Here is a 27708-nt window from a genome sequence, read left to right as displayed (position 1 = left end):
CACGTTCAGGAGGACGAGATCTGCAAGCGGCATCCATTCGTGTTGCCTCCTGACCAGGTCACGCTTTCTTGCCAGAAATACCATCGAAACGATGCCTGATAGTCTCAGCACGTCACACCAGGGCGCGATCGTCTGGTCACGTCGGTGTCTGCCAGGTGTCTCTACTTCGCTGTACAGCCATGGTTTTTCTTCTGGTAACTGATGCGTGTTTTGTGTGGAGACAGTTTGAGATTATGCCAGTATCCTGTTCCTCGTCAGACTGCAGACTTACCAGCACTAGTGTCTCGCCTAAATCAGCAGTCACTGCGTGGGTGCCAAATGATGATTTTTGTTTCTTTGTTTCCATTATTCCTTCTGTATTTATAAATTGTTCTTCTCTAAGATTGAGCCTTTCTCATCTCCCTTCCTCCCTCCCTCCATTCCTTTCAGCATAGCCTCAAGGATTTGCGATTTATTCATTGGGTTGAAATTTATTAGTATTGTTGTTTATTTTGAGGCTCACCTTACTCCAGATCTGGTCAGTGAGCGTTGTTTCAAGCTGTTTCCCTTTTATATGTTCTTAGCATTCTTTGAACACTTCTAATTTTCTTTGGAATAAAATGTTCCAGGCTTATCTTGGGTTTTCTCTGTCCTGGCCCTGGAACCAGCCATTTCCCTAAGGCGTCCTGATTCTTTTAGTGAAGGATGCTATTTAGAAACCACGACTTAGGAGTTTGTGCTCATTGTTGTAAAATGTTGTTGCTTCTAGGTGCTCTTAGAAGGCAGGGCCTGGAGCTGTAAGTATGTATCCGTAGTGCATACCACACACGCGTGCACACACACACACTCACACACTCTCTCTCTCTCTCTCTCATCTGTTTCTCTGTATCCACAGTACATACCACACACACGCGCGCACACACACACTCTCTCTCTCATCTGTTTCTATATCTATTTCTGTAAAGAAACCATATGGTTTTTTAAACCATGAAGAACCAGGAATTCAAACTTATGGCTTCAGTTCCAGAATAATAGCTCAGAAGGCTTCTCTCTAGCTTCTCCCCTCTTCGTGTTTGTTAGTGCCTTTGCCAAGAGGAGAAATCGGGCTTTATAATCCCCAGTATATTACTGATTTGCTCATTGTAAGTGACCTCCCAGCTCCCTGGCTTCTCCCCATAGGCCACGTCTGCACCCCTGTGTCCTTTTTTTTTTTGGTCTTCTCTAGGGCCGCTCCCTCGGCATATGGAGGTTCCCAGGCTAGGGGTCTAATCGGAGCTGTAGCCGCCCGCCTACACCACAGCCACAGCACCATCAGATCCAAGCCGCGTCTGCGACCTACACCACAGCTCATGGCAACGCAAGATCCTTAACCCACTGAGCAAGGCCAGGGATCGAACCCGCCACCTCATGGCTCCTAGTCGGATTCGGTAACCACTGCGCCACGACGGGAACTCCATGCACCCCTGTGTCCTTGAGCACCAGCAGGAACGCGCAGGAGAACAGGGAGGCAATTGGGAAACTTCTTCACGGTGATTCCTAAGACCACAGAGGTGGAGAGGGAGTTTATTCCATAGAATCTTAGGTGGCATTTGTTCCAGTTATTTACTCTTGTGTGAAGAAAGCCGCTCTAAAATGCAGTCACTTAAAATATGGACGGTGTGATTTGGCACACAGACCTGAAATTTAGGCAGAGCTTGGCAAAGATACTCTCTCCGCTCCAGGTCGGTTGGGTGGTTCCGAGGCTGGAGGCTGGAATCCTCTGCCGGCTCCTTCACTCACTCTGGCAGCCTGGCTGTGGCTGGACTAGGTGGCTTTTCCACGTGGATCTTTGGCTTCCTCACCTCCTGGCAGCTGGGTGCCAGGGGTGGGCGTCACAAAAGAGAGGGAGCCAGGCAGAAGCGTCATTTCTATTGCCTTTTCTTCCTTAGAAGCGAGTCCTAAACCCAGCCCATACTCAGGGGTAGCTTTTGTTCAATTTTTGGTTCTTTTTAATGGCTGCATATATTCTGTTTTTTGATTTGGTTATTTGATCCTAAAGGGATGGGAGAGACTGGACTCAGGAAATAAGAATAAAGGCATAGGCTTTTTTTAAAAAAACAGGTATTGGGAATGAGAGAAAGAGGAGTGTTCCATATTCCTGGGATGTGCCATCGAAGGAGATAGGGCAGTTGGAAAAATGCAGTTGGGGGGGGGTGCTGTGTTAATTGGTTTTGTCTGGGAAATGAGTATTTTCCTGTTCATTAAATTTCCCTACCGGGAGCTGAAGGCACAGGACAAGCACGCAAGGCCAAGGCTGGAGCCGGGGCTGGCAGACAGAGCTGGGGGAGAGGCGACCCCTTGAGAGAGGGCTGTGCCTCAGTCAGTCCCGCTGTTAGTGGGAGACCCGGAAAATGACTGAGATTCTTTCTCCAGGATCCTGTGTGACACCTGGTACGTTAAGTTGTGTCCACTCTGGGAAGCAGAGTTACTGTCTTCATGTCACGTCACGTGGGCGGAGAGAACCTTTTGTTAAACACAGATGTGAGTTTGCTAATCTTTTGAAGGCACTTTAGACGCTTCAAATTTGAAACGAGAGCTACCTGATTGGAGCTTCTTGATCTCTCCTCTCAAATCAAAGCAGCCCGGGCTACGTGTGGTAATTAGCATCATCGCATGGCTGAAGAACGCCTTTTTTTCTCTTCTCCCTTTATGTCAGAGAGTTCGGATCTGTAGAACAGCTACGAAATGCACGCAAAGTGAATAGGGCAGCACCGGGACGCTGCTGAAACTCTTGAGCTGATAACCAGATTGATTCCGTTGGGACGATGATGGTGATGTTTAAAATGCTGATGTTTCAAGAAGTCAGCAGTGGAGAATTACAATGCCCTTTGCTTCTTAGAAACAAGAATCTTTTTTTTTTTTTTTTTTTTTTTTTTTGATCTTTTTAGAGCCATACCTACGGTATATGGAGGTTCCCAGGCTAAGAGTCAAATTGGAGCTGGCAGTAGAGTCTACACCACAGGCACAGGAACTCGGGATCTAAGCTGTTTCTTTGACCTACACAGCAGCTCACGGCAATGTGGATCCTTAACCCACTGAGCAAGGGCAGGGATCAAACCCACAACCTCATGGATGCTAGTCGGGTTTGTTACCTCTGAGCCATGATGGGGACTCCAGAAATAAAAGTCTTGTTCTCCTTAACCCCCACTGTCTCCTGGAAAGTTGAGGGGAATGGTTATTATTTTCTACGTTTAGACTGAATTCAAGTTCAAAGCTAGAGATGGGCCACGTGTTCTGGGTAGATGGTACAGTTGAAATGATGAAGTCCTTCAGGTTTGTTTTGTTTTTTTCTGGCTCTGCCCATGGCAAATGGAAGTTCTTGGATCAGGGATGGAACCTGCACCACAGTAGTGACCCAGGCTGCTGCAGTGACAGTGCCATATTCTTAAACTACTGCACCACAAGGGAACTCCAAAAGTCTTTCCGATTTAATTGGGAGTTTGGTGGAAGTGAAGGATATTCCTGTTACTGTTCATTGTTTTTCCCTCTAGTCTCTCTGGTTTTGGTCTCCACCCCTACCCCCTGCCAACCAGGTAACTTCACCAGACAATAGCACATGTCAGTTATGTGTAAAGTATGCTGGGAAAGCTACAAAGATGAGTGTGATACAGGCCTGTCCTTAGCTCACTGTCTTGGTGTAAACAGCTAACAGGTAAATAAAGCAGGTTGAAGTCAGTTGCATGTTAGAGGCACATGCTGGGGTGATACAGGAGAAAAGGGCATTGACTCCTCAGTAGAAGGACTGGCATTTGAACTGGATTTTTTTTTTTTTTTTTTTGTCGTTTTAGGGCCGCACCCAGGGCGTGTGGAGGTTCCCAGGCTAGGGATCAAATTGGAACTGTAGCCGCCATCCTGGCACCACAGCCACAACAGTGTCAGATCCAGGCCACATCCATGACCTATGCTGCAGCTCATGGCAATGCTGAATCCTTAACCCACTGAGCGAGGCCAGGGTTCAAACCCGTATCATCATGGATACTAGCTGGATTCTTAAGCTGCTAAGCTAAGCCACAGCAAGAGCTTCTGAACTGGAATTTTTTTGTTGTTGTTGCTTTTTGGGACCACATTCGTGGCATATGGAGGTTCCCCAGGCTAGGGGTCAGATCAGAGCTGTTGCTGCTGGCCTGTGCCACAGCCACAGCAATGCAGGATCTGAGCCTTGTCTGAAACCTCCACCACAGTTCACAGCAATGCCAGATCCTTAACCCACTGAGCGAGGCCAGGGATTGAACCCGCGTTCTCATGGATACTAGTCAGATTCGTTTCCACTGAGCCACGGGAGCTTGAACTGGAATTTTTGCTTTCAACTTTTTATTGTGGAAAATTTCACAAATGTATAAAAGTGGAGAAAACGTATAATGACCCTCCATGACCTCATCACCCAGCTTCATTATCAGATTATTTCATCTATATCCCTAACTCCCACCCCCACTTTCACCCCCAGATAATTTTGAGGCCAATTCCAAACATCATAGGATTTCTTTTTTTAAATAGCATTTTTATTTTATGTTGGAGTATAATTGATTTAAAAGGTCTTGTTAGTTTCAGGTAAACAGAAAAGTGATTCCGTTATACCTCTGCATGTATCCATTCCTTTTCAGACTCTCCCATAGGTTATTACAGAACACTGAGCAGTTTCCTGTGCTGTACAGCGGCTCCTCGTGGATGATGTGTTTTATACGTAGAAGTGTGGCTATGTCATCCCAAACGCCTGGTGTATCCCTCCCTCCCCCCGACCTTTCCTCTTTGGTCACCATCAGTTAGTTTTCAAAGATGTGAGCCTGTTTCTGTCTTATAAATAAGTTCATGTGTATCATTTTTTTTAGATTCCACATGTAAATGATATCAAATATATTGTCTGTCTTTGTTTGACTTAGTTTACTTAGTATGGTCGTCTCTAGGTTCAACCATGTTGCTGCACATGGCATTATTTCATCTGTAAAAAGCATTTTATTGGCGTTTAGTTGACATACACTGTTGTATTAGTTTCAGGGGTACAGCACAGGGAATCAGTCGTACGTGTGACTACATCCATTCTTCTTTCCCCTCTAGGTGATTACGAGCCACCAAGTAGATCTCCCTGTGCTTACAGCAGGTTCGCGTTCCTCATGTTTTATTAAGAGTGTGGATAAAATTCTTTCCTCCCCCACTGGGTTCACCTATTCAAGAGATTGGTTTTGAAATCTGTGAGTTTATTTCTCTTTCATAAAATAAGTTTTTTTGTGTCCTTTTTTCTTTCTTTTTTCTTTTTTGGCCACCCTGTGGCATATGGAGGTCCCAGGCCAGAGATCCTATCTGAGCTGCAGTTGTGACCTATGCTGTAGCTGCGGCAACGCTGGATCCTTTACCTCACTGTGCTGGGCTGGGGATTGAACCAGACAACACTAATCCCATTGTGCCACAGTGGGAACTCCGTCTTTTGCGTCATTTTATTTATTTATTTATTTATTTGGTCTCTTCTGGGGCCGCACCTGCAGCACATGAAGGTTCCCAGGCTAGGGGTCGAATTGGAGCTGTAGCCACCGGCCTACGCCAGAGCCACAGCAACGCAGGATCCGAGCCACGTCTTCGACCTACACAACAGCCCACAGCAACGCCGAATCCTTAACCCACTGAGCGAGGCCAGGGATCGAACCCACAACCTCATGGCTCCTAGTCAGATTCGTTAAGCACTGCGCCAGGACGGGAACTCCTGCATCATTTATTTTAGATTCCTCATATACGTGATATCATAGGATACTTGTCTGACTTTCTTCACTTAGCATAATAATTTCAGGTCCTTCCATGTTGCTGCAAATGGCATTATTTCATTCTTTCTATGGCTGAATAATATTCTGTTGTGTATACGTACCATGTCTTCTTTATCCATTCCTCTCTTGATGGACATTTAGGTTGCTTCCTTGTCTTGGCTATTGCATATAGTGCTGCAGTGAACATTGGGGTGCACGTAACTTTCAGATTTTAGTTTTCTCCAGATATATGTCCAGGAGTGGGATTGCTGGATTGTATGGTTGTTCTGTCTTAGATTTTTTTTAAAATGTAGTTGATTTACGGTGTTTTTTCAGTTTCTGTTGTACAGCAAACTGACCTAATCACACACAGTTCCCTCTGCTATATGGTAGGGCCCCATTGCCCATCCATTCCAAATGTAACAGTTTGCAACCAAAAACCCAAACTGCCTGTCCATCCTACTCTCCCCTCTCCCCCTCGGGGAACCACAAGTCTCCTCTCCTTGACTCTGCTCTGTTTCTGTTTTGTGGATAGGATCATCTGTGCCATATTTTAGACTCCACATGTAAGTGCCATCGTATGGTATTTGTCTTTCTCTTTCTGACCTACTTCACTTAGCATGAGAAGCTCTGGTTCTATCCATGTTGCTGCACATGACGTTAATTTGTCTTTTTTGTGGCTGAGTAATACTCCATTGTGCATATGTACCACATGTTCTTAATCCTTTCATCCGTTAGTGGACATTTAGGTTGTTTCATGTCTTGTCTATTGAGAATAGCGCTGCAGTGAACATAGGGGTGCAGGTGTGTTTTCGAATGAATGTTTTCTGCAGATGTATGCCCAGGAGTGGGATTGCTGGATCGTATGGTAGTTCTAGATTTGCTTTCTGAGGTACCTCCATACTGTTGCCCATAGTGGTTGTACCAATTTACATTCCCACCAATAGTTTAGGCGGGTTCCCTTTTCTCCACACCCCCTCCAGCATTTGCTATTTGTTGACTTGTTAATGATGGCGGTTCTGACTGGTGTGAGGTCGTATCTCATTGTAGTTTTTGACTTGCATTTCTCTCGTAATTAGTGATAGTCAGCATTTTTTCATGTGCCTGTTGGCCATCCGTGTGTCTTTGGAGAAATGTCTATTTCAGTCTTCTGCCCATTTTTCAGTTGGGTTGCTTGTGTTTTTGTTGTTGAGTTGTAAGAGTTGTTTGTATATTTTGGAGATCAGGCCCTTTTCTGTTGCAAGTTCTATTTTAGATTTTCAAGGAAATAATTTCTTCTATAACAATATCTCTAAGAGATAGGGACATGTTTTAAAAATACATAATCACGATACCTTTATCCCTCCTAAAATGATTAACAGAAAGTTCTTACTATGATCTGCTTATAGTCAGTGGAGAGCTGGGCTTTACAGAGAGGAGATTTTAGTAGGTGGTGGTGGGAGGCAGGGGCTTCAGGTGTAAAAGCAGGGAAGTGTGGGTAAGTGACAGGTGGTGCATGTCGGGCTAAGGGCTGCGGCGTGCAAGGGGAAGGAAATGGCAGGTGTGAGTCCTGGTGGAGGAGACGTCAGTGGATTTGTCCAGTTCCAGACCGCACGTGGGCTCCCCTCTCTTCCTGGTTGACAGTGCTTGCTTGAGTGGTCGTTTCGAGCTGGGTAGAACAGGGTGGCGAGCTGAGTCCTGCCCTCGGCCGTGTCTGTAAATAAAGGTGTGGGGCTCACAGAAGTCACAGCCATTCGCACACACGTTGCAGGCTGCCTGCGCTCGCCCTGCAAAGGCAGGATTGAGTGGTTGCAACAGACACCCTATGCCCTGCAACGCCCCCACTATTTACTGTCTGGCCCTTTATAGAAGAAGCCTGCTGCCCTCTGATCTGGAAGATACCGGGCCGAGTTTAGCGCAGTGAGGAGGCTGTGTGGAATGTACCGGTGAGGAGCAGCCATGGGGGCAGAGGCTGGGATTTGTTTTGCTCTGTCTCCACCGTTCACCCTGTAGCCTGAGAAAGTGAGTGTCTCTAAGAATTTCTCTGCCTCTTTGGTCGCTATCTTGTTTAGTGTCTCTCTCCCACTAGTCAAGGGAGTTTTGCCTATTTTCTTCACTGCTCCAATCCCCAGGGCCTGGATTAGAGCCGGTGCACTTCGCGGGCACTCAGTAGGCGATTGCTGAAGAAGTAAGTGACTGCGTACTGGTTTTGCTCCTCTTCTGCTTTAGACACACTCGGAGTGACTTGGGGGCAAGGATAACGTATTTTTAGGTGACAGTGATTCTGTTATGTAAATCCAACAAAGTTTAGAAAATTGTTTCCTCAATACAGTGGAGTCTTAAGCAGCAACTAAAACTAGTAATTATGAAGACTGTGGAAATGTGGGAACATGCTTATAATGGGTCAAAATCGTAGGCTCTCTGTCTCTCTTAAATATATACGAATATAGACAAAGACTAGAAGATAATGCAAAAAATGAAATCATTGTTTTAAGACTGGATTTTAGGGGTGGTTTTTCTCTCCAGATGTTTCTTTAATGCTGTTTTTTCTCATATTTTTCATCTTTTTTCTTTGTATTTGTAATTTTTATTTAGTTTTTAATTAAAGTATGATTACAGTGTTGTGCCAGTTCCTGCTATACAGCAAAGTGACTCAGTACATACACATTCTCTTTCTTTCTTTTCTTTCTTTCTTTTTTTTTTTTTTCTTCTTAGGGCCACACCCAAGGCATATGGAGGTTCCCAGGCTGGGGGTCGAATCGGAGCTACAGCTGCCGGCCTACGCCACAGCCACAGCCACAGCCACGCCAGATCCGAGCTGTGTCTGTGACCTACACGACAGCTCACGGCAACGCCAGATCCTTAAGGCAATGGGTGAGGCCAGGGATCGAACCCAAAACCTCATGGTTCCTAGTCGGATCCGTTTCCGCTGCGCCACGACGGGAACGCCGCCTTCCTCATGTTCTCTTCCATCGCGGTCTATCCCCAGAGACTGGAGAGCGTTCCCTGTGCTGTACAGCAGGACCTCACTGTTTATGCATTCTAAATGTCATAGTTGCATCTGCTAACCCTAAATTCCTGGCCTATCCCACTCATATTTTTAATAATGATTTTAGAAATAAGTAATCTTCCATGCCCCCCCCCCATACCTCTGCACCATGTCTGGAAATACAGCGTTCAGGGTGGGCCACAAGTGATGCAGTCATCAGAAGTTAGAGTTAGTGCAGGAGAGGGTGGTGGGCGTCATGGACGCGTTTTACTGTTCCAGGTAACCTGCCAGCGTGTGCTTCCCAGGAGGTGTGCCTGTAAGCCTTCTTGGTTAGAGCCTGCCTTGGGTTTATATAGAAGCTTACATTTAGACAAAAGCCCTTTTATGTGAAATGGAACAGGAGCAGGCATGGGGGGGGGAGTGGTCCAGGTGAGAATGGCTTATGTTTGCATCTTCTCAAAGCACTGCCCCCCTGCTTCTCATTCTGAGATGCATGTTCTGCCTGGCTTTTCCACGGGGCTGTAGGAGGCAGCGTCCTCTGGGGGGTGCAGTCCTTTGCAGCAGTCGTTTGGTTTTTTCCCATTTCACTTCATGCTGCCTTTAACTCTTTAACTCATGGGTAACTCTTTTCTCTGTCCCTCAGTTTCTCTGTGTTCAAAATTGTTGTCTCCAAGGATGTGGTGAGTTTATGGTCCCTTTTCTTTTTTTTTTTTTTTTTTTTGCTTTTTATACCTACGGCATATGCAGTTTTCCAGACTAGGGGTCAAATTGGAGCTGCAGCTGCCGGCCCGCACCACAGCTCAGGCAGTGCTCATCTGTGACCTACACTACAGCTCACGGCAACACTGGATCCTTAATCCACTGAACAGGGCCAGGGAGTAAACCCACATCCTCAAGGTACTAGTTGGGTTCATTACTCCTGAGCTGCAGCGGAAGCTCCTATGGTCCTTTTACTTAAATAGGTGTTTGGGCTTGTTCTGCCTAGCTACCTTTCCAGGGTTTATATAGTGGGCATTCCAGCCATGGCCTCTGGGCTTCATCTGAGTGTCTTGTCAGGGACTGGACTGCTACAGTACCAGACAAAATACAGAAAGATCTTACTGTTTCAGAAGCCTGATCTTCATTTGTTTTCCCCTTCTTTTTAGGGCCACATCTACAGCATGTGGAAGTTCCCAGGCTAGAGGCTCAACTGGAGCTGCAGCTGCCAGCCTAGGTCACAATCACAGCAACACCAGATCTGAGCCCAATCTGTGACTTACACCACAGCTCACGGCAACATCGGATCCTTAACCCCTTGCTGGCCAGGGATTGAACCCACGTCCTCATGGATACCAGTTGGGTTCTTGACCCGCTGAGCCACAACGGGAGTTCCCAGAAGCCTGCTCTTTAAGGGAATAGTACCTCCCAGCTCTTTAAGGGACTAGTACTTCCCAGCTGTAGCAAATGGGAAGATGATGAAGTTATCTTTTCTCACTTAATTCAGAGTAAAACCCTAGTCCTTCCGGTGGCCTACAGGAGCCTCTGGGGGCTCCGTCCCCACCGTTACTAATCTGACCACCTGCCGCTTCTCCATAGGTTGCTCCGTTCTAGTCCCTTGAGCCTCTTGGCGTTTCCTTGGAAATGGCAGGCGTGACCGCCCTCTGTGCACTGCCTCTGCCGGGTAGGTGGTGATTCATTCTCACTCTCCTCCTGTCTCCTCAAGTGTCACCTCCCCATGACGTCTCCCCTGAGCAACCCCCCTCCATCGTTCCTGCTTCTTTTTGTCCATAGCAGGTGCCAACCTCCGACTCACTATGAATTTTCCTCGTATGTTATGTTTATTGCTTACTCTTTCCTCCCCTCTCCCAGCTGGAATGGAAGCTCCAGGAGGGCAAGGATTTTTGCTGACTTGCTTCACTCTTGCATCTCTAGGGGTTACGTTAGGGTCCGCTCCATAGTAAGTGCTTGGTAAACACTGGTTGAATATTTCCAGTGGCAGGGCCACTGAGTTAAACCTTCCGCTTTGAGTCTTCCTTGTATTCGATTGTTTCTATCATAACCTCCTTGACCCTAGAGATAACCTGTTACCCCTTGGTGAGCAAAGATGAAAACATCGTCTCTTGGTTCTGCTCTGACATAACGAAGTTAGTCTGGAGAGGCCAAGGGAATGTTTCGACATGAGTCCAGAAAACGCAAGCCTTACAGTCATGTAGCTGACAGCGTGTGACTCTTGAGTCTGCCACAGCCAGCTTGCTCAGTATCTTGCATGTCCTGTCCTAGTCTCCCACTTAGGAGACATCCAAGTTTAGCTTCAGAGGACTCGTGCTGACCTTGCCCGATGTCCTGCATGTGGCACCAGCTCTTAACCTGCTGCTAAGGAGCTCCATCCTTACACCTCCACAGCTGCCAGCGAGACCCGCGGGACACTCATTTTCCAGTTTGCGAGCTGTGTGCGCGCAGGCCGCCGTCACCGACTGCCGCGCACTGAGCAGCCTAACCTGACCACCCGCGCTTTCTCACAGTTCTGGAGACGAGAGGTCTCCGATGAGGGTGCCGGCCGGGTTGGTTTGGGGTAAGACCTCTCTTGCTGGAGAGCGCCCCCCTCTCACGGTGTCTCACGTGGCCTTTCTTCCGTGTGCGCGAGGAGACAAGGAGATGGACCTTTGGTGTCTCTTACTCTTTTTTTCTTTTTTCTTTTTGGGGCTGTTCCCACGGCATATGGAGGTTCCCAGACTAGGGGTGGAATTGGAGCTGTAGCCGCTGGCCTACACCACAGCCACAGCAGTGTAGGATCTGAGCCTCATCTGTGACCTACACCACAGCTCAGGGCAACACCGGACCCTTAACCCACTGAGCGAGGCCAGGGATCGAACCTGTGTCCTCTTGGATACTAGTCGGGTTCGCTAACCGCTGAGCTGCCATGGGAACTCCTGGTGTCTCTTACTCTTGTTGGATTAGGGCCCCCCTTTATTACCTCATTTAACCTTAATTACTACCCCAAAGGCCTTGTCGACAAACTGTTGCATTGGAGGTGGGGCTTCAACATATGAATTGGGGGTGGAGGCACAGTTCAGCCCCTGAGTGTCATCTCGTGTACAGGAACAAACAACACGATGCTGCAGGTGCCATGTCGCACACGTGGAGTGGCCTCCAGTGAGTTTTTTGGGCTGGTGTTTATTGAAAACTAACCACGTGCCAAACTCCATGCAGTGGATGTCCTGTACCTGCTGTCACGAAGCCCATGGTTCAGTAGAGGGTGACGAGCACTGTGGCAGGGAGTGTGTCCTCGAGAAGACTGTGTACCATGCTCGCAGGCCCGTCAGCGAATCCGCGTGCAGTTGGGGCGCCAGCGCACCCTGCGATTCCCGGGGTGACTCCGCAGGGCCTTGAGGGGAGGCAGCCCCTCCCGCTCCAGCCTGCTCTCCTCCCTGCCTCCCCATCCAGGCCACCCTGCCTCGCCACCATGCTCCCTCCAGCCCCGCGCCCCCGCCTTTGCCTCCGCGACAGGTGGCCCTGTTACTTCAACGATGAGTGACTTTTTTCCTCCTTCCCAGCTGAAAGTTATGGATTTTTTTTTTTTCCCTAAACTGCTTTCCCTTCGCACATTGGGCTGGACATTGAGTTCTCTGTTCTCGTCTGCGGGCTTTCTGCAGAGGCTCTTCCTGGCGCTCAGCGAAGACCGTTCCCATCAGAGCCAACTCTCTGCCATTAATAAATGACAAAGGAAGTTGTCAGCCAGCGTTGATACGCCACTTACGAAATTGCAATTACTGATGCAGCATTTTGTGAGGTTCTTACTGTGTAAAGGGCACAAGTGATTTGCTAAGTTATGACTCCAGAGAATTCCCCATCTGAGTCAGCCGCTGTTTCTTTTGCCTTCTCTGGAGGATACACATAACAGTAAAGTAAGTTTGTGTTGGTTGCCGTTTATTTTCAACTGAGCTGGCTTTCAACAGGCCTGTTTATGAGAGTGTGACTGATTTCTCTAACAGCATAGACATCAAGGGACCCTGCCTTAGTCACATCAATGCTTCAGGGAGTTGCCGTGGGACACAGCGGGTTAAGAATCCAGCGTTGTCACTCCTGCGGCCTGGGTCGCTGCTGTGGCTCAGGTTTGCTCCCTGGCCCCGGAACTTCCGTATGCTAGAGGCAGGGCCAAACCAAAGCAAAAGCAAAACATCAGGTCTTCAGATGATCAGAATGCACCTATGACTTGCCTTCTTGCTCGTGAGTGTGTGGTAAACTGCCAGAGCTTCTCCCGGACCCTCCTGGTCTTCACAGCTGCCTTCACCTCGGAGCACGCGGCGCAGACACTCAAACAAGTCTGATGGGGCTTCTCTGTGACCTTCTCTTCTCTGTTGATGTTGCTCCTGAGTCTTTGTGTATGATGATTCTGGTCTGGGGGCTGTCAGCTTCCCCTGGCAGGTGACCTCCTGATGAAGTGAGGTGAACTTTTTTCCTGTAGGTTTTATAATTGTGTAGGAGAGCCTTTAAAGAATGTTTTAAATCTTTTTTTTTTTTTGGTCTTTTCTAGGGCCGCACCTGCAGCATATGGAGATTCCCAGGCTAGGAGTCGAATCGGAGCTGTAGCCGCCGGCCTACGTCAGAGCCACAGCAACTCAGGATCCAAGCCGCCTCTGGGACCTACACCACAGCTCATGGCAACGCCGGAGCCTTAACTGACTGAGCAAGGCCAGGGATCGAACCCGCAACCTTGTGGCTCCTGGTTGGATTCATTAACCACTGAGCCATGACGGGAACTCCCTCTTTTTTTCTTTTCTATTGTCCTTTCCTTTTATCTTTCTGTTCCAGTTTTGCTGGTTCATTCAGCTGTCTGTTCTTCCGTCCCTCCGCCTAACATTTACTGAACGTTTCCTGGGTGATAGTTGTTGCGGCTCTTCCTTGGTCTTCTTGACTATACCCTGGCCTTAACATTTTTTTTTTTTTTTTTTTTTTTTCTTTTTTGGCTGCCCTGCAGCACATGCAGTTCCTGGGCCAGGGATCAGCTCCAAGCTGCAGTTGTGACCTGTGCCACAGCTATGGCAACACTGGATCCTTTTTAACCCTCTGTGCCCGGCCAGGAATCAAACCTGTGTTCTGGTGCTGCAGAGACACGGTAGATCCCATCGCACCACAGCGGGAGCGCCAATGTATTTATTTTTTTGTTTCTGTATTTTCTTTGTCTTTTCCGTCCTCACATGGAATATTTTCTGATAACTGTGGCAGCTCTCAGTTGTGATTAGTGAGATTAATTTCTTCAGTAATGATGATTCTCTTTTTTACTGGCCTTAGAATTTTACTTGCCTTGTTTGGTAAACAGGTCTATCACAAAGGCATCATACAAACAGGAGATGAATGTGATTCTCTTTTTCCTTTCTCATTATTACTATAACTGACTCACGGTACTTCATAGAAATGCAGTATGAGCTGTGCACGTGTTAAGAAACCCAGCTTTATTGCGATGTGATTCACTGATGTGATTCACTTATTTAAAGTGTTCAATCCACTGGTTTTTAGTATATTCTCAGAGACATATGTACTTTAAAATTTTCTAGTAGTTCCTGCTGTGGCACAGTGGGTTAAGAATCTGACTGCAGGAGTTGCCATTGTGGATGGGCGGTAACAAACCCAAGTAGTACCCATCAGGATGCAAGTTCAATCCCTGGCCTCGCTCAGCAGGTTCAGGATCTGGGGTTGCATTGAGCTGTGGTGTAGATTGTAGACATGGCTCGGATCCTGCGTTGCTGTGGCTGCAGCCTCGGCCAGTGGATGCAGCTCTAATTTGACCCCTAGCCTGGAACTTCCAAATGCCGCAGATGTGGCCTTAAAAAAAAAAAAAAAGAATGTGACTATGGTGGCTCGAGTCGCTGTGGAGGTGCAGGTTCAGTCCCTGGCCTGGTGCAGTGGGTTAAAGGATCCAGCGTTGCTGCAACTGTGGCATAGATCACAGCTGCAGCTCGGATCCAGTCTCTGGCCAGGGAGCTTCCATATGCCCATGGGTGTGGCCACTAAAAATTTTTTTTTTTTCCTGTAATAGCCACATAAAAAGGGGGAAAAGAAACAGATGAAATGAACTTTAATAATGTGTTCTCATGTAACTCTCTGCATCTGCAGTAACTGTGATCAACATGAAAGGATTTCCATTGCTTTGGTTTTAAACTTTAAAATCATTAAAGTTAAGTAACAAATTTTAAAATCTTGTGAGTGTTCAGTAACCACATGTGGTCAGCGGTTATAGCCATAGTGGCCCATAGAGCTCTAGAAGGACAGTCTTACTGCAAGGGGACACTGCCTCAGGCCATTAGCATGTTTATTGAAAATGCACATTTCCCGACCGGTGATGAGGCTGTTTGGGAACAGCTGACACGGTTGAGAGCCCGTCTGCTGATTTGCTGTCGGACAGTGAGAGAGGTTGTAAGGGGCAGAGCAAAGTCTTTTCCCGAGTGACTCCAGGAGGATGGAAGCGTTGGCAGAAATTTTCGTGGTTGCTCTGACAGCTTTCCCGTTGTATACACTCATCCTCGCACTCGGATGCGTGTTGCTGACCTTAGGCACCTCTTTGCCATTTCTCGTAAATAACTGTAATTTTGGCTCTTGCATCTGATCTGTCCCATGATGCTTTTCAGTGTTTCCAAGGAGCAAATGAAAGTAGAGTTTTCTCTTTTTCTAGCCTTTCAATCTGCTTTCTTCTGCAGGTTTACTTTTTCCTACAGACGCTTTACCAACTTAAAAGTCATTAAAACCATTTGAAATGGAGTTCCCTGCTGAGGCACAGTGGGTTAAGGACCAGCGCTGGCACAGCTGTGGCGTGGGTCCCAGCTGCGGTTTGGATTCAGTCCCTGGCCCAGGAGCTTGCATATGCCGCAGGTGTTGCCAACAACAGCAACAGCTTGAACGTATGAGTGGTGATAGTGACCTCAGGTACCCCAAGATGTTAGTCGGATAAGTAGTTACTACTATTTGACTATTTGAAGCTAAATAGTTTGCTGAAGTCTGGCACGTTTCTTGAAAGATTAAGTAGAGTTTAACTGTAAGACCCGGCAAGTCGGCTCCTAGACGTTTATCTAAAAGAAACGAAAACACATGTCCATACAAACGCTTGTACCTGACGCTTCACGGCAGCGTTCCTCATGATGCCTAAAAAGTAGCAACACGCCACCTGTCCATCAGCTGACGGGGGATGAATAATCTGTGTGTGTCCAACCTCAAACTCATTTAGAACCGGGAGGTAACGGGGTCCTACTGGACAGCGCAGGGGTCTCTGCACCGTCTCTTGGGTTAGAGCGTGTTGGGAGGTAGTATGAAAAAAAAAAAAAAAGAGTGTGTGTGTGTGTGTGTGTCTATGGCTGGGTCACTCTGCTGTATGGCAGAAATCGAAGGAACGTTGCAAGTCAACTCTACTTTAAAAACGCTTTAGCAGCGGGGGTATCCCTACCGTACGATGTTGTCTGGCAGTAAGAGTATGAAGTACTGATGTGCTGCTGCTGCGACGTGGGTGAACCTGGGTAACGTTGTGCCACGCGAGAGACGCCTGTCACCTGCTGTCTGGGTCTGTGCGTGCGAAATGTCCTGGAAAGGAAGATCCCCAGAGACAGAAGGCAGACCAGGGGTTGCCTAGGGCTGGTGGCGTTGAAAGAAGATACTGCTAATGCGCAAGGGGTTTCTTTGGGGGCTGATGAAATGCTCTCAACGGGGCTGTGGTGACAGTGGCCCGGCGCTGTGAGCGTCCCGACAGTTGACTGCGGCACCGCCAGGGGAGGAACTGCGAAAGCCTGTCGTTACATAGGGAAGAAGTTGTTTTCCTTTGAAAACAAAAGAGCCGACAGGCAAGAGTTCTCGGTAAAGGGTAGTTCTTGTCCTCTCTACATCATTTTTACCTTCTTTCCTTTCTTCATCCCCCTCAGATAAACATCAAGGGAAATAAAAGCTAAAGCCCCCGGTCTTTTTTATTTTATTTTTTTTTCCCCGTCTTTTTAGGGTCGTATCCATGGCATGTGGAGTTTCCCAGGCTAGGGGTCTAATCGGAGCTGTACCACCGGCCTACGCCAGAGCCACAGCAACGCAGGATCCGAGCCACATCTGCAAACTACACCACAGCTCACGGCAACGCCGGATCCTTAACCCACTGAGCAAGGGCAGGGATCGAACCCGCAACCTCATGGTTCCTAGTCGGATTCGTTAACCACTGCGCTACGACGGGAACTCCTACTTTAGTAATACTTTTTTAAAAATGCAAATCTCGGGGTTGGGGGAGGGAGTTTGGAATTAACACACACACACTACTGTATATAAAATAGATAACCAACAAAGACCTACTGTATAGCACAGGGAACTATACTCAATATTTTATAATAACCTATAAGGGAAAAGAATCTGAAAAAAAAAAGTACGTATAACTGAATCACGTTGCTGTTCTCCTGAAACTAACAGCATTGTATGAACGGTGCGTCCATTAAAAAAAATAAAATGTGGAGTTCCCGTCGTGGTGCAGTGGTTAAGGAATCTGACTAGGAACCATGAGGTTGTGGGTTCGATCCCTGGCCTCGCTCAGTGGGTTAAGGATCTGGCGTTGCCATGAGCTGTGGTGTAGACGAGGCTCAGATCCCGTGTTGCTGTGGCTCTGGCGTAGGCCGGCGGCTACAGCTCCAATTGGACCCCTAGCCTGGGAACCTCCCTATGCCTCGGGAGTGGCTCAAGAAAAGGCAAAAAGACAAAAAAAAAAAAAAAAAAAAAAAAAAAGAAAAGCAAATCTGATTATTTCACTCTCCTGCTTAATACCCTCCAATAAAATCCAGCCTTCTGGAGTTCCCACTGTGTCACAGTGCTTTAATGATCTGGGTTGTGTCTGTAGAGGCACTGGTTGGATCCTTGGCCCAGCACAGCGGATTAAGGATCCAGCGTTGCTGAAGCTGTGGTGTAGGTCACAGCTGAGGCTCAGATTCAGTCCCTGGCCCGGGAACTTCTATTTGTCTCAGGTGCAGCCAAAAAAAAAAAAACAAAAAACAACACCTTGGAGTTCTCCTGTGGCACAGTTTTGTCGCTGCTGTGGCTTGGGTCACTGCTGTGGTGGGGGTTCAGTCCCTAGCCTGGGAACTTCCACATGCCGAGAGTGTGGCCAAAAACCTCACACCCAGTCTTCTTGGCCTGTAAGATTGTTGGACTTGGCCTCTGCCTCTCCAGCCCCGTCTCTTCCCCTCCTGCACTGCTTTCGTGTCCCACCGGCCTCCTGCTGCTCGTGGACGAGCTGTCATCTGTCCTTAGGGCCTTTGCACTCGTCGTTCTCTTTGCCTGGGATGCTTTGATCTCAGATAGTCGCAGGCCGTGTCCTTGGTGTCGTGCAGATCCCAGCTCAGATAGGCTTTGCACAACCGCCCGATCTGAATTAGACACACGTGCTTCTAGCCGCTGCTTTCTGAACGGGTTACTTTTACCTTTTTCTGTGACACATCCTTTCTGACATTCTCTTTTTCCCTTTTGTGTATCTCCCCTTCTGCAACCTCTCCCCTCAAAAAAAGATGGTCAGTCTCACCGAAGAGGGATTATACTGTCTTGTCCGTTATAGGATCCTTGGCGCCCATGTGGCCTCTGGCACACGGTAGGTCCTTAGCAGGTGTTTGCCGAAGAAGCGCCTGCTTTTCCGAGGACACACAGGGCCAGGGGAGCCATCGGGGTTGTGGGGGAACTGTGGACAGTGCTGAGGCAGAAAGCGAAAGTGATCAAGAGCTTCTGGGGCCTTGCGTGTTTATCGCAGATTTAGTCGTAATAATTCAGAACTGGAAACACCCCCCATGCCCATCCGCAGATAAGTGGAGAAACAAATTGGGGTCCACCAGTATTATCCGGCCGTAGAAGGGAATGAAGCACTGATTCAGGGTATAACACGGGTGAATCTTGAGAACATTATGCTGAGCAGGAGGAAGCTGGACACAGAAGAGCACTCTTTGGCATTTCAGTTCCATGAAATTCTGGAAAAGACAAATCTCATCTGGAGAAAGTGGTCACTGGGACCCAAGGTGGGACTGGCTTGACCTGAATGGGGCACAGGAAAACCTTTAGGGTTTTGAAAATGTTTTATATCCTCAGCGTGGGGGTAATTGCACAGGTGAATTACTTTGTCAAAATGTATTGAAACATAACATTTAAATGGGTCCATTTAATTAATTCACGTATTTATTAATTTTTATTTTTTGGCCATACCTATGTCATATGGAAGTTCCCGGGGCCAGGGATTGAATCTGAGCCACAGCTGTGGCAACGCCAGATCCGTAACCCACTGCACCGCAGCGGGAACTCTGAAATGGGTCCATTTTATCATATATAGACTAGAGCTCAGTAAAGTTGATGAAGAAAACTTCTGGTGTCTGCGTTTAAGAGCCCTTTGGATTTCTTTTGTCTTGTTTACCTCCCTCCTTCTTAGGTGACTTTTAAATTTCAGGGTCCCCTGGCCGCCTGCTGACTCGTCGGAGCCGTGCTGGCATTTCCGTTCATGACTTAGTACCAACATCCTTGGTCTCTTATCCTCCGTCTCTAGTTGGCAAAGCATCTTCTTCATTGCAGTGCTGTTGGTTGTTTTCAGATATACTGTGGGAACTTGCCATTGAGGCTAGTTGGGTTTCAATTTCAAAGGACAGTTACTTTCAACAGAAATACGGTGTTTCACGGTACAACCAGAAAAGAAAATGCAGCTCCCCTGGCTGGACAGGGAGACATAAGACATGTACATTTTATTTATTTATTTATTTTTGCTTTTTAGGGCCGCACCCATGGCATATGGAGGTTCCCAGGCTGAAACAGAGGCTGTTGCTGCCAGCCTGCTCCAGAGCCACAGCAATGCCAGATCCAATCTGCGTCTGTGACCTACACCACAGCTCACGGCTACGCCAGATCCTTAACCCACTGAGCCAGGCCAGGGATCGAACCCACAACCTCATGGTTCCTAGTCGGATTCGTTTCCTCTGCTCCACAAGGGAAACTCCAAGACATGTACATTTTAAACTCTCGGTTCTTTTCGCCATGATGACTGTGTACCTTGATGATAGCGTAGACTTAGCACTTCAGAAATCTCACACTTTGTGCTTATGGTTTATCCTGTTACTGTCAGTATAGTAGCGGAACTAAAAACCATTTCGAGGTGTGACAGAAGACTGTCTAGTGATCAAACTCTTGCTTTGACATTATGTACTTTAATATCAAGCAAGTTTTCGTCTTTTGTTTTTCTTTTGTTCATAGACTCATCTAGTCCTTTGACTTTTTAAAAAATATACAAGTGATAGATGAATGATGTGAAAAATTTCCCCAAACTCCCACTTTTCTTCCTCTCCCTACACTTAATTACTTTAAGAATTTGGCATGTATTCCAGATCTTTTCTTAAGCATTTAAGTATATATATGTGTACAGGTTCACATAAATATTTTACATAAGCAGAATCACTGTGGGTTGTTCAGTTTGCTCTTTTCCTATAACAAAGGTGTCTTGGAGGTTCTTCCACTTCTGTACTTGGAGGTCTCTCTCAATCTTTTTCATGACTGTGTAGTTTTCCATGGAATTGACAAAACACAGTTTATTTAACTAATTCCACTAAATGGATTGTTTGTTTGTTTGTTTGTTTTGGCTGTGCTGTTATCATTCAGAAGTTCTGGGAGTTCCCATCATGGCTCAGTGGTTAACGAATCCGACTAGGAACCATGAGGTTGCAGGTTCGATCCCTGGCCTTGCTCAGTGGGTTGGGGATCTGGCAGTGCCATAGGCTGTGGTGTAGGTCACAGATGTGGCTCAGATCCCTTGTTGCTGTGGCTGTGGTATAGGCCGGTGGCTACAGCTCCAATTAGACCTCTAGTCTGGGAACTTCCATATGCCACGGGAGTAGCCCTAGAAAAGGCAAAAAGACAGAAAACAAAAACAAAAACAAAACAAAACAAAAAAAGCTTCTGGAGCCAGGGATCAAACCCATGCCACAGCAGCAACCCTAGCTACAGCAGTGACAATGCTGGATCCTTAACCCGTTGAGCTACCAGGGAACTCCTATTTCATTTATTTCTTATTTTCATTTTCACAGGTCAATCAAAAAATGAATTTAGGAGTTCCTATCGTGGCTCAGTGGTTACCGAATCCGACTAGGAACCGTGAGGTTGCAGGTTCGATCCCTGGCCTTGCTCAGTGGGTTAAGGATCTGGCATTGCCGTGAGCTGTGGTGTAGGGTGCAGATGCGGCTCAGATTCTGCGTTGCTGTGGCTCTGGCAGAGGCCGGTGCCACCAGAGTGGCCCAAGAAATGGCAAAAAGTCCCCCCCCCCAAAAAAAATGAGTTTAGACTAAGGTAAATAATTTGTGTTTTTAGGGTTTCCTATTTTCTATTCAGTTCTATGATTATCTGTACTACATTTTCTGCAAAAGCTGCTTGGGGCGAGATGTACCCACTGCTGTGGTAAAGGTGGAACAATGCTGTTTGAAAACCTTACTTTGAAGGAAAAGGTTGAATACAGGTTCTCTGTGGTTGTGGGTTTATATATCATCGTGTCTTCAGGGCTTTCTCTTACGGTTTGATTATAAAGCAGCAGCACTATAGTTACAAAATTATATTACACTTTTTATCTGGCTAGTTCAAAAGAAGTATATACATCTCTGAGGATCGGAACTAGGACAAGACAAGAAACCAGCCGCTGGTTCCAGTGGTTTCTCTAGGTTAATATTTTCCCGTTGAGCGGGAATCAAGTCTCTGTGAAAAATGTTTCCTTCTCCCTTTTCCCAACTTTCTGGCGTCCTCTATTGATGACCAGCTCTTGCTGGTTTACCAGCACTTGAACTATTAAAAACAAACCCACCGAACCCCCTGTTTCTTCACATTCTCTGGCCCTGTACATAAGAAGATGAACATATATGGATAATTCTGTTGTTTAAGGAGATTTCAAAGGTTACACTTTAAGCAGATGGGTTTGGAAGTCTCAAAATCCTCGTGATATGAGCACGTTTCCTTGGCTTTGCCTTTCAGCCAGCAGTGGGGGTGGGGAGCAGGCTGGGGTTTGTGTGGCCACCCAAGAAGGGCCACACCTGCCTTCCTGTGGGCTTTGCCTGCCTGCTTGTTATGTATGAAACCACCTGAGGACACGCTTGCTTTCTTATTAACTGACCTCACTGTTAACCTCATCTTCCCTCCCCACCTTTCTTTTGCTGGGTTCTGGTTTGCCTTTCCAATTTGTTATTACGCTGTTGATAGGAAGGCATCGCACTTGATTGAAATTATGACATTTCTATGGAGCTTTGAGTGGTCTTGGCTCTGAGCTTCCTTCCTCTTAGGACTTTGTGAGACAAACAGTACAGGTAGCCTGTCATGTCGGAAAGTTTACGTTCTTTTTTTTCCTTTTTCTTTTATTTGCTTTTTAGGTCCACACTCTCAGCGTATGGAGGTTCCCAGGCTAGGGGTGGAATTGGAGCTGTAGCTGCCAGCCTGCACCACAGCCACAGCAACTTGAGATCTAAGCTACGTCTGCAACCTACACCACAGCTCACGGCAACGCCAGACCTTTAGCCTACTGAGCAAGGCCAGGGATCGAACCCGAAACCTCTTGGTTCCTAGTCGGATTCGTTTCTGCTGCGGCACAACAGGAACTCCTGAAAATTTACATCCTTGTGAACCTTTTACTTTGCCGTGAGTAAGATGAAGTTTAAAAAACATGGAGTTCCCATCATGGCTCAGTGGAAACAAATCTGACTAGTATCCATGAGGACTTGGGTTTGATCCCTGGCCTCTCGCAGTGGGTTAAGGATCCGGTGTTGCCATGAGCTGTGGTGTAGGTCGCAGACTCGGCTTGGATCCCACGTTGCTGTGGCTGTGGTGTAGGCCATCGGCTACAGCTCCGATTTGACCCCTAGCCTGGGAACCTCCATATGCTGCGGGCCCTAAAAAGACAATAAATAAATAAATAAATAAAACAAAGAAGACATTTCCTCTATTTAAGAGTTGCCTTGGCAAGACGTTGGAAATCTTAGAAGCTTGTTGTGCAGGAGAGTGTGCCTCTTTGTTGTGAATGAGTTGCCTCTCATTGTTGGTGTGCAACCAGACACCGGCAGCGGGATAGAGAGTGTGCCTGGAAGCAACGCAGCAGGAGCTTCCGAGGCTGAAGGGCGACGTGGAAGGAGGGTCGAGCCAGAGACCTGGCTCAGGGATTTTGCCTAGGGGGCCTTTGGTTTCTTTACCGCCTGTGCTCACTCAGTCGCTGGCTCATCGTGGATGCACGAGGTTGCGTTTACAGAAGGTTTCCAGTGCTGCTAGGAAGTTGTTTGTAAATACGAAGCGCCGTGTATCATCTTGCGTAAGGATGACAGCTTCTGGTAGACCTGCCCTTGACTCCACTCCGAGTGCAGCTTGTCGGAGACAGGAAGTTTATTTACTGGTTCAAGATGTGTCTGTCGGGCAGCGGTTATGTACCAGCATTTTGTAGGTTTTGGAAACAGAGCAGCAGACAAAGTGGGTAAACGTCCCCGCCCTCCTGGAAGTTAGGTTCGAGCTGGGAGCACGTCTTCTAAATCAGAGAGCACAAGTGGAACGCGTGCCGGGTGTTAGACGGTGACAGAGGCCGAGCAGAGAAAATAAAGCAGGGAAAGAAGACAGGAAGTGGCGGGGGAGGCAGAGTGGGCTGGTTCTTAGAGCTGGTTTCCTTTTTAAAACGGCCTGTGTTGAGTTCCGGCTGTGGCGCAGTGGGATAAGAGGCCGACTGCAGCGGCTCAGGTCGCTACGGAGGCTCGGGCTCCATCCCCAGCCTGGCGCCGTGGCTTAAAAGATCCAGCGCTGCCGCAGCTGCCACGCAGATTCAGTCCCTGGCCCGGGAACTTCTGTATGCCGTGGCTGCAGCCATCAAAAATCAAAATAAAACTACATGTGTTATTTTATGTAGTCAAAAAGGTTATTTTAAGAAAGGGTCCCCCAGTGTCTCCAGGCTGCCAGAAGGACCCACGGCACCAAGAAGGTTCGTGATCCAGCAGGAGAGGGCCGTCCGTCCAACCACGTGTGATTAGATGTTTATGTCTTTTTTTATGCTTTGTGTGATAATGATGAGGTAGACTTTTCCATGTTGATGTTCATATTATATCTGGTAATTGTGGCTTTTCAAGTTTTCTATAAGCCCTTAGAAGCCATCATTCTTTTTTTTTTTTTTTTTTTTTGTCTTTTTGCCTTTGCTAGGGCCGCTCCCGCGGCATATGGAGGTTCCCAGGCTAGGGGTCTAATCAGAGCTGTAGCCGCTGGCCTACACCAGAGCCACAGCAACATGAGATCCGAGCCGCATCTGCAACCTACACCATAGCACATGGCAACACCGAATCCTTAATCCACTGAGCAAGGCCAGGGATCGAACCTGCAACCTCATGGTTCCTAGTCGGATTCTTTAACCACTGAGCCACCACGGGAACTCCCATCATTCGTTTTTGAGGCTAGTGTGGTAGGAGAGTAGTTTTTCCATTTGTGCTGCAGAAACCCAGGGTACTCTGAGCCTTTCTGAGGCCCCCAGTGGTCATTTTAAATTTATGCTTGGATCTTTTTCATTCAAATTAGTCCAAAGAAGTTAGATGCCTGGCTCAAGGGAGGTAGACGTACAGAGACCAGATTGAGGGGTCGGTGCATGCTTATGGGGTGTCCACACATGAAAAGCAGGTGAACCACTGATTTAACCCTTTAGGTGTTTGTCATGGAGCCACTGTCAAGGCCTTATGCTGATATCTAGTGTCTTTGGAAAGATAAGAATTTCTGGGCTGCTTCGTCTTTTGCTGCCCTTCTCACCCTTTCCCATTTTGTGGAGGGGGGTGGTGGCATCCATGTCGCCAGGAATACAAATTTGAAAGCAAACAAAAACTGTGCAGATGACATATAGAGGTGACACTTAGGGTAAGTGTCAGGACAGAGATAGGCCCGAGTGTCAGTGAGGACACGAAAGCGGGAGGCCTACCCCAGTGGGGCAGGCGGGGGGGTCCGGGGGGCCTCCTGCAGCCGGGGCTCCAGCACTGAGTCAGGAGGAAGGCCGCAGCCTCGCCTCGCTGCTCACTGCTTCTCCTTTGATCTCTTCTTTTACTTTGGTTTAATGCAGGCGTCAGCAGACGCCTTCTGGTCTACTGTCTGTTTTTCTGGAGCCTGAAAGCTGTAGCTTTTTTAGTTGAAAAAGAAAATCAAAATTAGAATACGATTTCACGACATGTGAAAACTATGTGAAGTTCAAATTTCTGAGTCCAAATACGCACCTTTATTGGAACATCGCCGGGTGCGTTCCTGTGTTGCCCACAGGCGGCCTTTTTTCCTCCCTAGCATGGTGCAGTCGCCTGTTCGCCGCAGAGACTGTAGCCCACAAAGCCTCAGACATTAAGTTTGTCCACTGGTGCTCTAATGCTTTTCATGCCCATCTGAGAGGCAGGAGGCTGATAACATGACGGTGGGAAAGGCCGCATGAGATCCTGTTAGCTTCTGTGAGCTGGTTGTGAGCCATGCGCAGGAAATGTTTGAGGCGTCTCTTGTCCCGTTTCCCTTGAAACCTGACGCATCCACAGCTCAGTGCACAGTGACAGGCATTTACATATGTCCTTCTGGTTTTGTCTATTTTGAATTTAGTTATGGGGAAATTTTTAACATGTCTCAAAAAGAAAGTATCTGAGATGAGTCAAAAAGACTGTAGACTGCGCTTGCCTGAGTGTAGGAAATCTGGATCTCACTCCCAGTTGTGCTGGAAACTGGCCAGAGGACAGCAGGAAAGTCCTTTAACCCCCTAGAGGTCTCTCTAAGCGATAGTGTTGATTGGTGAATAACCCAGATCATCTCTAGGCACCATTCAGCCCAGCAGAGACGCTGCTTGTGAAAGGAGCGCGTACTCTGGCCTCCGACAGACCTGGGTGTGAATCCTGGCTCTGTCGTTTGCTACAGATGACCTTGGGCAGGTGCTCTGAACCCTCTGGGCCTTAGCCAGGGCAGCTGGAAGTGTGGCTCTAGGAAGGGCCTTCTGAGCTCGTGTTCTCACAGCTCCCGGCACTAATCAGTGTTTAATCCGGTGCGGCTATGAACACTATGATCAGCCTGTGAGCCCTTTACTATATAGGATGAGACATTTTAAACGGCAAAGACCTCCCTGCAGTTTGTTTTAATGACTTATTAATGGCCCATCAGCTGTGACTTAGTACATTTGCATTCTTGCTGATAACAGGCTCCCCCAGACACTGACTTCTTTGAACCAAGACTTTCCCTACCTGATAAACCTTCTGCGCCTGTTTTAACTGGAATTGGCACAGAGAGTGTCTTGCCTTGTCAACACATCCGATGGTAATTTCATTTTACTGTGCTTAGAGCAAGTGATAGTGGGGATTTTGTGCGTCATATCATCTTTCCTCTGTTTTAGCTACTTTCTTTTCTTTCCACCCATTCTCAATAATTTATTGAGTTGTTTAATAATTTTAATTCTCCTAAGGTAGTTTGTTTTGTTTGGGTTTTTTTTATGGCTGCACCCGCGGCATATGGAGGTTCCCGGGCTAGGGGTGGAATCAGAGCTGCAGCTGCTGGCCTACACCACAGCCACAGCAACGCTAGGTCCTGAACCCACTGAGCAAGGCCAGGGATCGAACCCACAACCTCATGGATACTAGTCAGGTTTGTAACCCACTGAGCCACAACAGGAACGCCAAGGTTAGTTTTGATGAGGAGACTTAGACGGAGAAGTTCTAATATTTGCTTAGCATTATTTTTGTTGATTTAGAGGTAACATAATTTTAGAGACAGTATTGGGTTGTCAGGACACCGCACTTTCTGTCTTTGAATCATTTTCTTCTTTGTTTATGAAAGTCTATTGAATATTAATTATATACTTTATTTCAAGCAAACTCAATGTTATGAAATATTTGTGCTTATGATTTGCTTAATGAAAAAGACACGGGATTCCTCAAATAGCCAGCTTTTCTAGTAGAATCAAGATAATGATTTGAGCTACACACAGCTGTATAAGCGCATGTCCCTGCACAGCATGCTAGACAGGGATTAGGCCGAGGTCAAGAGCACAGGCTTCGGAGTCAGAGAACACAGCTGCAGCTTAGGGCCTGGCTTTGCCTCTTGTGGCCTGTGGGACCGTACTTCCCGCGGGGGTGATGGTCCTCAGGGCGGTGGGAAAGATGAATGTGAAATTCTGCCCAGGAGGTGCTTAGCCTGGTGCCCGACAGGCAGCAAGTGCTTCCGGCACATCCGTTGCTGGTGGATGATTTTAGGGATCAGTACAACGAACTGCTGTCTGTGGCTAGAGACCGGAATCCTGCTGTCTCTCAAGCTTCATTTACTGCTCTCTGATCTCAGACTCCAGCCACAGCGAGCTCGTGGGGCAAGTCCCCTGAAATTCCACGGCCCCCTCCTGCTCTAAATGTGTGCCTGTGATCGTCCGCATCGAACCTCCTTCTCCTCCCTTCTTTTTCTCCGGACTCACTGCTCCTTCAGGGCTCGGCTGGGGGAGTTCTCCTCCAGGAAGCCTGGGGCGGAGGCTTCGGCCCTCGTGCCTCCCCAGAGGCCCGTGCACACCTCTCTCGGCGTCCACACTGCGGTGTGAGGGGCCGTGTACCCGCAGTCTCTCTATCGAAGGGCACTGTGTTCGGCTTCAGAAATGCCGTGTGGTGGTGGACAAGACAGACCTGTTCTCCAGGCAAGTGCATCCTGCACGTTTGGGGAAGACAAATATTTAAATAATCGCGAGCAAGCACAGGGCTTCGGGAGAGCCGTGCACGCAGTGGAACAGCAGCAGCTCTGGACCTCCTGTGGACACGCCGGAGAAGCCTTTTGCTAAGGAAGTGGTGTTTATTTAAGTCGAAACCTGGGAGTCAGCAAGGAAAAAAAAAAGGAAGAGTTCCAGGTAGAGAAACCCGCCTGGGTGGGTGACTTTGGGCCCGTTATTTAGCTTCTCTGGGCATCTGCTTTCTCATTCGTAACAGGGCAGTAGGGTGACTGCCTCCTCGGATTGCGCTGCGCACAAATGCGGTTTCAAGCCCTCGTCTTCGGAGGCCTCTTTCT

At 47.6% G+C, this 27708-nt stretch overlaps 1 protein-coding gene across 29 annotated transcripts in view; it reads left to right on the top strand.

Annotated features, from left to right (window-relative positions):
- PACS1 (phosphofurin acidic cluster sorting protein 1) overlaps nt 1-27708 on the top strand; it is a 140120-nt gene that overhangs the window by 22580 nt on the left and 89832 nt on the right. For 5 of the 29 annotated variants that reach the window (XM_085010671.1, XM_085010660.1, XM_085010679.1 and 2 more), the window contains exon 1: nt 7620-7748. The exons of 13 other annotated variants lie outside the window; for them this stretch is intronic. The gene's annotated coding sequence lies outside the window, so the exon portion shown is untranslated. Of the gene's footprint in view, nt 1-7619; nt 7749-7858; nt 7915-9462; nt 9613-10290; nt 10376-27146; nt 27551-27708 lie in introns of those variants that run through there. 11 more of the 29 variants (XM_085010672.1, XM_085010661.1, XM_085010656.1 and 8 more) reach the window with 6 other exon arrangements.

The sequence above is a fragment of the Sus scrofa genome, chromosome 2, assembly GCF_054392235.1.
Source record: "Sus scrofa isolate SSC_HxYL_T2T_F1_AM1 chromosome 2, Sscrofa_HxYL_maternal_Yorkshire_Landrace_v2.0, whole genome shotgun sequence".
Taxonomy (NCBI): Eukaryota; Metazoa; Chordata; class Mammalia; order Artiodactyla; family Suidae; genus Sus; species Sus scrofa.
The sequence above is the reverse complement of the archived record's forward strand: the minus strand, read 5'-3'. Positions and strand labels throughout refer to the sequence as shown.